The sequence below is a fragment of the Geotrypetes seraphini genome, chromosome 1, assembly GCF_902459505.1.
Source record: "Geotrypetes seraphini chromosome 1, aGeoSer1.1, whole genome shotgun sequence".
Classification (NCBI taxonomy): domain Eukaryota; kingdom Metazoa; phylum Chordata; class Amphibia; order Gymnophiona; family Dermophiidae; genus Geotrypetes; species Geotrypetes seraphini.
Genome location: NC_047084.1, coordinates 384,780,142 through 384,792,146, shown reverse-complemented (window position 1 = coordinate 384,792,146; position 12,005 = coordinate 384,780,142).

The window sequence follows — 12,005 nt, the reverse complement described above, 5'->3', positions numbered from 1 at the left end:
TCCAGCACGGCCCCGATGAACTGTAAGGGCTGAGAGGGGCGCAGCTGGGATTTTAAGAAGTTTACCTCGAACCCCAGACCTTGAAGGTAAATAATAGTCTGTCGGGTCGCTGAGATAACCCCCTCCCTGGACGGGGCTTTGATCAGCCAGTCGTCCAGGTAGGGGAATACCTGGAGGCCCTGAGAGCGTAAGGCAGCTGCGACCACCACGAGGCACTTAGTGAAGACTTGGGGTGACGACGCCAGGCCAAAGGGGAGGACTCGGTATTGTAGGTGTAGGTCCCCCACCTGAAAGTGCAGGAATTTGCGGTGAGCAGGGTGCACTGGAACATGTGTGTAGGCTTCCTTCAGATCGAGCGAGCAGAGCCAATCTCCCTCGTCGATGAGAGGGTAGAGAATCGGTAGGGAAAGCATCCGGAACTTTTCCCGCACCAGAAATTTGTTGAGTCGCCTCAAGTCTAGAATTGGGCGCAGGTCTCCCGTCTTCTTCGGTACCAGGAAGTAACGGGAGTAGAACCCTTTCCCCCGTTGGTCGGGGGGAACCACCTCCACTGCCCGTAGGCGAAGCAGTTCTCGAGCTTCTGCGAGAAGGAGGGGTAACTGAGTTCGGTTGGGAGGGCACACCCTTGGAGGATTGTCTGGAGGGTTTTCCCGAAAGTTGAGAGAGTATCCTGATGAGATCACGCCAAGGACCCATGCGTCCGACGTGACTTGTTCCCAGCGCGGGTAGAAGGCTCTGAGGCGTCCCCCGATGGGAAGGAGGCCTGGGGCTGTGGCGGAGGGGGCCAGCCCCCATCCGCTTATCCCGACAAAAGGACGGGGATGGTTTGGCGGTCGCAGGCGGCTGGGACTTGGGCGGAGCCCGATGGTGAGCTTGCGGGCGTCGGGGTGGAGGCCGTGAGAAGGCAGGGGTAGATTTTTGAGGGTAGAGGTGTGGAGGGGCCCTGAAAGGTCTGGACGCTGGCGGTTTCGGCTTTTGCCGAACGAGGGAGGCAAACGAGCGTTCGTGTTCCGAAAGGCGTTTCGTAGCTGCCTCGATAGTGTCATCAAAAAGTTCTTTGCCCACGCAGGGGAGGTTAGCCAACCGGTCCTGTAAGTTGGGGTCCATGTCGACGAGGCGTAACCAGGCTAGGCGGCGCATGGCAATAGCGAAGGCTGCCACTCTGGATGAAAGTTCGAAGCCATCATAGGCCACGTGAAATAAATGGAGGCATAGGTTGGAGAAAACCTCCAGGAGCAGGTTAAAGGCTCCTTGGCGTGAGGCCGGCAGGTCGGTCGCTCCCAACAGTCCAATGAGATGTTTCAAGTAGGACGTGAAGGTGAAAGTGTAACTTTGTACCCTAGAGGCCATCATAGAGTTCTGGTACAGTCTTCTGCCGAACTTGTCAAGGGTCCGACCCTCTCGACCTGGGGGGGACTGCCGCTGAGACCCGGGAGGAGTGAGCCTTTTTCAGGGAAGATTCTATCAACAGCGACTGGTGGGAGAGCTGTGGTTGCTCAAACCCGGGGTATGGTACTGTACGGTACTTGGACTCCATTTTGGAGGGGACAGCTGTTACCATGTAGGGGGTCTCCAGATTCCTGAAGAAAGCCTGTTGGAGTACCGGATTGGGCGGTAAGCGAAGGGACTCTCTGGGCGGTGACGGCAAATCCAGCTCCGCCAGGTACTCTTTAGAGTATCTTGAGTCGGACTGGAGGTCTAAGTCCAGAGCGTGGCCCATGTCCTGGACAAAGCAAGTGAAGGAGGGGCGGGACGTTCCCGGGGCCCCGTGTGGGGACGGTGAACGAGACCTCCGTCGGGCGGAGAAGGACGGGGAGGCTTCCCTCGAGTACCAAGGTTCATGCTCTAACCCGCGCTCCGAGACCGGGGAAACACTGTGGCAGTGTTCCGGGGTCGAGGACCTACATCGTCTCGAGGAGCCCCTCGGAGACGATGCCGGGGTACGGGGTACCGATCGATGTCGAATCGGTGACCTCGACCCGGACTCCCTTGGCGAAAGCCTGGAATCTCGGCTCGGAGCCCTGGTCCGAGGGGGAGTTAGGAGGATGTGAGGGTTGGAGAGTGATAACTCAGTCACCTTCAGCAGTCCTGTACGGGGCGTCGGTGAATGGCCTCGTAGTGTGGGCGAACTCCGGGCCTTCTTAGAGGTACGGCGGTTTGAGGTTTCGGTCGTTTTAGCGCGACGCTTTGCCCCGCGGCGGTCCGTGGAGGGAGAGCGTCTCGGGCGCCTCGGCGAGGAATCCGAGGAGGATGGAATGCGGCGAAGCTGGCGCACTTTGCCCCGAGGGGGCTCGACGCGAGGCTCAGGCTGGTCCGGCGCATGCGAGGTCGAGGTCGGGGCCGGTTGTAGATGGACCAGCGCAGCGGACAGCTCTGACGAGATCATCGCCCGGAGCAGGTCCTGGAAAATGGGCACGGACAGCATCGAGGGCATGTCTGATGCCTCGGTGCACTCCACCGGGGGCGACCTCGTATCAGAGTATTCCCGTGTGGTGGAGGCACGGCCCGAAGGCTTGGAAGGCTTCGCTGGGGCTGAAAGCATGGGGCTTCCACCATGCGTCGCCGGTGTCCCCGAGGCTGGCTTCTTCGCTGGTGCGGAACCTGAAGAAGGAAGAGGAGACTTACCCGGAGCCGAGGCTTTTTGCTGTCCCGAGGTCTTCGGGGTCAAGTCTCGGGGTGGTGCCGAGGTATTCGGGGCCGAGGTCAAGGCCGGGGCCAACCTCGAGGCCGAGGTAGTGGGTTGGTCGGCGGTGAAAAGGTCCGCCATGCGGGCTTTTCTTCGACGGAGGGCCCGGTTCTGAAAAGTAGCGCACTGGGGGCAGGAGTCGGTTGGATGGGCGGCCCCCAGGCAGAGGATGCACCGGCGATGCGGATCTGTGATGGAAAGAAGCCGCTCGCACCGGGTGCACTTTTTAAAGCCGGTCAAAGGCCGGGACATAGAAAACGAAACTGGCCGCGGCCCAAGTAGCCACGCGGCCGCGGCGACCCGGAAGCTTCCGGGTCGGTCAAAATGAAGCAGGAACAGATAAATAAAAATCAGAAAAAAACGCGCACAGCGACTAAATCAATAAAACAAGAAAAATCGCGGTGCTAGAAGGCAGTTGGGGGCAGAGCCTAAAAATACACGACTTCTAGGCTCAGCGGAAAAATTTGAACTGGAGACCAAGAGGGGGAGATGCACCCTCTGGTGGAGCAGGAAGGCACGCATGTGTGGAGCAGCAGAGCAAACTTAAAATCTTCAATCAAGTTTGCTTGAAAAAGCTGTCCATATCGGGGCTCCGTAGATGACGTCACCCACATGTGAGAATATCATGCCTGCTTGTCCTGGGATAATACGGTACTTCATATCCCTGAGTGCATAAATATAAGGACTTTACTTTTTTTAAAAAAAATCTGCTACCTCTTGTAATGATTTTGGCAAATTATTTCAAAGACATGGTGCTAGCTAAAGGAATGCTCTTTTTTGAGTACAGTCTCTTGATGCTCTATTAAGGTGTGATATGACCATTCTGCGGCCAGTCAGTGGAGCCCAGTAAATAACCTGGAAAGTCAATGCTGGGGCCAAAACAGCCAAAGACAGACATGCTATTTAGACAGGTCTATCTAGTTGCTCAGCTTTGCCAGTCAGCCAATGAATATTGGTGTTCAGATAGCTCGTGACCAGGACATTTAGCAGGAGATAGCTGGCAATCAGTCAGCTTAGCTGTAGTTAGAGGACTAGGAACCGTTCCCAGACAGCTAAATAGTTCTCAACCCAGTCCTTGGGACACACCTAGCCAGTCAGGTTTTCAAGATACTCATTATGAATATGAATGAGATAGATTTGCATACCAAGGAGGCACTGTTCCTTCTATGCTGAGCAGGTATCTTCCAACTGCATTGCTGCCAGTAGGGTGCAGTGCTTCAAAATTGTGTTTTTCAATCTTTAGGGACAGGCAGGTTCCCTGGAGAACTGCAGAACTGGCATGTTCCTCATTATTGAAAATGTGATAGTGAAACTTCACCTCCCTCTGTAGACTGTAGATGGAGGACTCCCACTCAGCTTAGAGGGAAGAGTGCATGGAGGTAGTACATGCAAATTTTTTCAGGCATATTCATTTTGAATATCTTAAAAACCTGATTGGCTATGTGAGTTCCAAGGACTAGGCTGAGAACCCCTAGAGTAGAGGCTATTTTTCTAACATTTCTGGGTCACAAATTAACCCTTGATTTACTATAGAAACTGGGCCTACATTCACACTTATAATTCCTTCCTCTTGATCAAACATTATTTTCTTAAGAATCTCTGATCAATTTTTACATTATAATTGTTATATGACACTTACACTCTCATTTAAACATCTTGTCCTTATACACCTAGGGCCAGATTCTCAAAATGGAGCTATCCGCCTATGAAAGCAGTGCCAATGGCATCAATCACGCAACAGCACTGTTTCAAGAACTGTGGCCACATCAAAGATAGGCACTGGAAATGTAGGAGGCCTGGTTTCAAAGGCCTATATTTCTGGCTCCTATCTTTGACGTGAATCATGACTATGGAGGTAACTAAGGTCACTTCCACCGTTAACTATGCCCTATGTGACCTTAGGTGCACCTCTGAAGTCAGAAGAACGGCACCGTTGCTGGAGGTGCTTCCATTTTTTTAAAGAGAAAATAATTTATTTTAAATGACATGGTCAATTACCACATCAATTATAATCAATTAAACCAATTAAGTTAGGCACTGGTATGGTGCCTACTGCCACCTAACTTAGTGCGCTGTTTGTAGAATCTGGGCTAATTCAATAGAATAGGGTCTAATTCAATAAAGGCCATATAAAGTTAAGCATCAACAGCCCGATATTCAGTGCTATTTAGTCACCTAAGTGCTAATATTCAGCACAAGATGGCTGCTAAATGTCAACAATTAATGGCTAACAGATAGCCAGCTAGGGCGCATGAAATAGATGGCTATCCATGAAATTCAGATCGCTGGCCAGCTAAATCGAGCAGTCAAATAAGGCAGCTTAAATAGCTGGTCTATCTTTGGCCACTATAAACTTAGCCAGTCAGTACTGAATATTCACATGGTTGGTGTCGAGCTGTTGGTCACTCAGGTTTCTCTAGTCTCTCTCTTTCTCTCTGGTCTCTTCCAGTCACTCAGGTCTTTTCTGGTTACCACCGGTCACATCCAGTCACTCGGTTTCTTCCAGTACCTTGGTCCCCACAGACTTGCTGGTCACTAGTCAATTTGGATCTCCAGATACCTTGATTCCCATGGACCCAGTGGTCACCTGGGTCCATGTGATCTCCCAATACCTTGGTCCTTGTGGACCTTCTGGTCACTGGTCAAATCAGGTCTTCCAGAACCTTGGTCCCCACAGACCCAGTAGTCACTGGTCAATTTGGGGGTTAGGCAGGTAATGCAAGTTTCAAGTTTTATTAAAATTTTGATGTATCGCAATATCATAAATTCAAAGTGATTTAATTGTAAATCGCTTTGAATTTATGATATTGCGATACATCAAAATTTTAATAAAACTTGAAACTTGTGCCAGCATGCATCTCCGAGGATCGCTCTTAGGAGTTGCCAGGAACTCTCCCTCAATTGTCCTTCTGGTCTCCAGGTCTTGTCTGTAAGTATCTACGTCTCTCAGGATGAGATCTATTCCAAGTTGACTCAACATACAAATAAGCTTGCTTTTTCACCAGTGCTTTGCATCTAACTTGTCAGTGCTTGTGTCTCTTCTTATTTTCTTCAATTTGATCCAAACCTGTCAGCAGTTTAAACAGGAACTAAGTGGAGGAAAAGGATTTTCTGCCTCAGAAACTTGATCAAACGACTAGAGTTGAAGATCTTCGGACTGCCAGCAGGCCAAACACCAGCTATGACCTCCGCCCCCACGGATCCTCGCCATGCAGTCGGGGGCAGGAAAGGCAGCCTCAACCTTGAAACCCAGGTGGGTTTCCCTCCAGACGCATACAACCTGCACTTAAAACCTGTGACAGGGTCAGCGGGCAAGCAAACTCCCATGGGCAGGGGCCCCAATTGAAGTAAAGGTGGCACACATCAGGCTGGCTCCACAGATCCACCAGAGTTTGTCTATGAAGCAGAAGTCCGGCACCGTGGGACTGTGTCCTTTCATCTGACAAGGGACCACCTGGAAGGGGTCTCAAGGCACTGAAGCTACTGAGAAAGCAAAAAAAAAAAAAAACCCAAGAAAAGAAGCAGAGCCACTGTAAGAGACTTCTGCATGGATTGCTTGGAGAAACTGTAACTGGATATGTTCGCTAGCTCTCAGGCAAAGGGGTTGGAGCATATGCTCAGAAAAGTGTTGGATTTCTGCAACTCCCGGATTGCGGGTTGAGATTGAACATCTAGTGAATGGAATCTGGAAGGGACGTAACAGAAGGAACCAATCATCCCCTGAATACCAACCTCAACAGTGAGACACTCTCTTCCTTCTTCACAGACAAAATCGACAAAATACACTCTAACCTCAACTCCATCATACAATAAATGCCACACCCCCACAACCTCTACTCCAACAAAATACCAACAACGGCAACAGAGACTCTGTTCCACTTCGACACCATCTCCTGCCATGACCTCACTGAAATTGTAGGCACAATCCAACTCTCCAACTCCACACTGGACCCTTGCCCATCACATCTTCTTATATCAGTTAAAGACGCCTTTGCAAACTCAATTCTTCCACTCATCAATGCCTCATTGCAAACAGGACTAGCATCTGAAAGCTGAAAATCATCAATCATTAAGGCCAATCCTGAAAAAAAACATTCCTCGATCCAAACACACCCAGCAACTTCAGGCCTGTCTCCAACCTACCCTTATCAAGTTTCAAGTTTATTATGACATTTGATTAATCGCCTAATCCGAATTCTAAGCGATGTACAAAGTGATCTATCTCAGCTGCAAACATTTATAGACAAACAGGAAGCTCTATCCACATTTCAGTCAGGATACAGGAAACGCCATAGCACTGAAACTGTCCTACTAGACGTCATAGATGACTGCTGGCAACTACTAGACCAGCGTCTCTCAAATTTCTCGAGCCGGGGCACACTAAAGATAGTGGCCATGGCTCGAGGCACCTGGAAGTGCATGGACGTCACTATGATGACATCACGCGCATGCGTGACATCATCACGTCGACATCCATGCATGCGCAGAGGCCCTCCAAATAGGCCTTGAGACACCAGTATGGGGTGCCAGCAGGGAAGAGGGCCACACTGGCGCCGGCTGTTTGCTTACAGCAGTGTTTCTCAACTACTTCAAGCTAAGTACCTCCTAACAAATATCAACTGAGTACCCCAATCACAGACCTCCCAAGCTCCGCCCTAGGCCCACCCAAGCTCTGCCCCAGATCCCACACCCTTTACTAATTGTAATGCAATTTTTTCCATTCATTTTTCATATACAGAGCAGATATAAATTCTCAAAACTTACACATTTCAATCACTATGAGTATAATGAAAATAAAATCATTTTCCTTACCTTTATTGTCTGGTTACTATTTTTCTGTGCTTTTAACTATGTGCCTTCTTATCCATTGACTGTTTTTCTCTTCTTCTTCACTTTCTGCCTTGCATCCATCTTTAGAATGCAGAAACAAAAAAGGACTAGGTTGGTGTATTTCAATGTAGGGATCTTAACCGAAAAACCTCAGCCCCACCACTCCACCGCTATAATGATTTCTAAAGCGGGAGATTTCTGTGGTGCCTCATCATAGGTTATTGGTTATTCACTGCTGTGATTATATTCATATGAATGCTTTTTATTTTCTTTTTTTCTTTTTCCTTATAATGAATGGAATAGTATAAAAGTGTATAAGAGTATATACTTAACTTCTATACACAGCTGGACCTGGGAGTCTGACCCGACATGTTTCGCACATTCCGTGCTGTCTCAAGGGTCTCCCGAGGTTGCCGTAGTCATCCGACTCGCAAGTACAAATTCTGTGAAAGTGTCGAGTCGGATGACTACGGTGACCTCGGGAAACCCTTGAGACAGCACGGAATGTGCGAAACATGTCGGGTCAGACTCCCAGGTCCAGCTGTGTATAGAAGTTAAGTATATACTCTTATACACTTTTATACTATTCCATTCATTATAAGGAAAAAGAAAAAAAGAAAATAAAAAGCATTCATATGAATATAATCACAGCAGTGAATAACCAATTACCTATGATGAGGCACCACAGAAATCTCCCGCTTTAGAAATCATTATAGCGGTGGAGTGGTGGGGCTGAGGTTTTTCGGTTAAGATCCCTACATTGAAATACACCAACCTAGTCCTTTTTTGTTTCTGCATTCTATTAGAGGTGGTTGGTAGGACACACATTTAATTTACTGGTATTTGGGCTATTGCATCCATCTTTGGCATTAACTTAACATTCAATTTTTCTGCTTTCTTCTCAAAATCTACTTTTCCATGTCTTACCTTCCCTTCCTATTTCTCTCTCCTTCCCTTCCCATTTCCATGGTCTGACATCTCTCTCCTTCCCTCCTCCCCCCCCCAGTAGTCCAACATCTCTCTCTTTTCCTCCCAGTAGTCTGACATTTCTCCTTCCCTCCCTCCTCCCAGTGGTCCAACATCCCTCTCCTTCCTTTCCCCCCTTCCCAGTCTGGCATCTCTCTCCTCTCCTTCCCATAATCTGGCATCTCTCTTTACTGCACTACTACTATTATTATTTCTACCAGACTCACCTCCTTCCCTTCCATTCCCTGGTCTGGTATCTCTCCCTTCCTTTAGACATCTCTCCTCCCCACCCACCCCAGAGTAACATTTCTCTCTCTCTTCCTCCTTTTTGCTCCCCGTAGTCCATCTCCCTTCCGTCTCCCCTCCCAGTCCAACATTTCTCCCTCCTTTCCACCAGTCCAACATTTCTTTCTCTCTTCCTCCAGCATGCTGCTTCTCCTCTGGCCTTCCTTCCCTCCCCCAACCAACTTCTCTCCAAGAGTTCAACTTTTCACTCTCTATCCTCTCCTCTTTCCCCCGAGTATGACATTTATCCTTCCCTCCTGTCCTCCCCATCCATCTCACCCTCTCCATGAGTCCAATACTTTCTGCCTCCTGCACACTTTTTCTTTCTCTACTTGCCTCTTCCCTCGAGTGACATCCCTCCTTCCCACCCCCAAACCCAACATGCTCTCTCCCCATGCACCATTTCTCCTTATCCTCCACCCCATGTCAATTTCTCCCTCTCATCACTCTCATTCCTCCTGCAACAATTTTCTTTCCTTCCCTCCCCCAAGCCCACTCACAACTAATCTCTCTCCCCATGCACCATCTCATCCTCCCCTCCAGTGTGCAGCACCTTTCCTTTCCCTCCCCTTCTGCAAGGTCCAGCAGCACCTCTTCTCCATTCCCTTTCCCTCCCCCCTGTCCAGCAGTACCTCTCTTCCCTTCTATTGCCCTCTTCCCCTGTCCAGTAATACCTCTCCTCTCTGTAGCAGCAGCTCACTGTGCTTTTAACTTCCCCACCCAGCTGCAACTAGCATTAGTTTAGACGCGGTTCCATCAGGCAACCTCAGGGCCTTTGCTAGGCCAGCCCAACTCTGACGAAAAAGGAAGTTGCATCATTGAAGCAGACCAGCCTAGCAAAGGCCCCGAGGCTGCCTGATGGAATTGCGTCTAAACTAATGCTAGTTGCAGCTGGATGGGGAAGTTAAAAGCACAGTGAGCTGCCGCTGCTGGTCCGGGAGTGGGGAGAAAAGACCAGGAAGGCAGGAGTCCCGGGAGATACATGACGGCAGCAGGAAGTCGCTAAACATGCAGCACTGGCGCCGTATCGCATGTTGAGACTCTATGGCCCTACAGGACATGCATCTCGTGGCGAGAGGCACATCCTGTAGGCAAATCAGCTGGCCGGCGCCTCTCTTCTTCCTCAGTGTGCCATGGCACACTTGAAATCTCAGGAGGCACACTAGTGTGCCACGGCACATAGTTTGTGATACACTGTATTAGACAAAGGAAATGACATCCTGCTTGACCTGCTCGACGTGAGTGCAGCCTTCGATGCCATTGACCACTCACTCCTGTTACTCGCCTCAAAGAAATACCCTGTTTCCCCGAAAATAAGACCTATCCTGAAAATAAGCCCTAGCATGATTTTTAAGCCCTACCCCAAAAATAATATAAGCCCTACTCCAAAAATAAGCCTTAGTTAAGATCAACCCCCAACACTCCCCGACTCCATTCCTGACACTAGTACTGACACTAGTACTACTCGATTTGCCCAAAAAATCAAACTCGTCAATTCAGCCATACCCCATCCATATGATCCCAAAGTCATCCCCCCCCACACATACACACACACACAACACATACAGGAATTTGTGCCCTGTCCATCTCATTACAATATCCTTATTCAACTATAATTATGCTATTCTGTATTATCATTTCACCATGCAACCTAAGCTCTTTCTTCTGGCACTGCCCTATGAACAATCCTATTTGTTGATGCACTGTAATGCTATGACTGTTAAAATTGGAACCCGTTCTAAGCTCTTTGGGGAGGATGGGATATAAAACTAACTAACCAATTACTTAAATAAATAAAACAAGATAGCCCGGCTATCTGGACACGAAGAGATGCTACAGTGAATCTTAAGTCCAGCTTGCAGAAAGGCAAGAATTACTGGGATCAGAGCTGAAAAAGGGTCCACCTGGTCCTAAGCACACCAATGTTGGAAAGCTTTCCATGCCTTAATGTAAGCAGAAACTGTGGACGACTTCTTGGACTTGAGAAGAATGTCAATAACCACATCAGAATAACCTTTGTGTTCTAAGACTGCACGCTCAAGAGCCATGCAGTAAGAGCAAAGTGATTCGAGTCCTCCATGCAGACCGGACCCTACATAAGCAGGTCTGGATGGGCACTTAGCCAAAGTCAAAGATGCATCAGATCTGTGGTACCACGGTCTGTGAGACCAATCTGGAGCCACTAGAATGACAAGGCCCGGATGGCCCGCAATCCACCAAATAATCTGGCCTATCATGGGCCAGGAAGGAAGAACATACAGGAGAATCTCCAGAGGCCACTCCCACCTCGCATTCGGGCTTGGATCTTCAACTGTTCAAAGAAACAATACACTTTTATGTTCTTTGCAGTGGCCATGAGGTTGAAGAAAGGCCGGCCACAGCGCCACACTATAGCTTGGAATGTCTGATGAGAAAGTCAGCTTGAACACTGTCTACTCCCAGCACATGTGCTGCTGATAGCGCCTAGAGATAATATTCTGCCCATAGAAAAAGAAGGGGGGGCTTCCTGAGCCAAAGGAGTGCTCTTGGTCCCTCCCTGGTGATTGATACAGGCTTCTGCCGTTGTATTGTTGGAGAAGACCCTGACCACTTGGCCTTCTAGAGTCTTCTGTAATCACATCAGAGCCAGTCGAATGGCTCTCATCTTCAACCGATTGATTGACTACTTCCTCTGAGAGGGTGTCCAACACCTCCAAATGGGACAATTGAAATGGGATTCCCAGCCCCGAAGGCTGGCATCGTCATCACCACGATCCAGGAGGCATTCCACAGTGGAACGCCTTTGCAGAGTGACCGCGGGAGAAGCCACAATCCATGCTGACCCGAGTATTCGGAGTCCAGGGAAGACTGGTCTGCAACATGGCACTCGCATACAGGCTAGATCGCCAGAAGCCACGAGAATTAGATCGACCAGAACCTCTAGAGATCCTGGGTCTGCTATCAGGCAGAGTCTTAGGGTGATGGTCCACCACAGAATTAATTTGGTCGTCCAGGCCCTTGCCAAACAGTAACCGCCCCTTAAAGGGAAATCTAGCCAAAGGGAAATCTAGCCAAAGTAGCCTTGGAATCACCAGCCCATTGTCTGATCCAGAGCATCCTGCGGGCAGAAGGGGAGTATGCTGACACTTTTGCCAAAACCTGCATAAGGTCATTCAAATCGTCAGCAACATAATTTGACCCAGCCAAAAGAAGTTTAGGAGGAGGATCCACAGCTGAGAGACACAGCGCGTGTGACAAA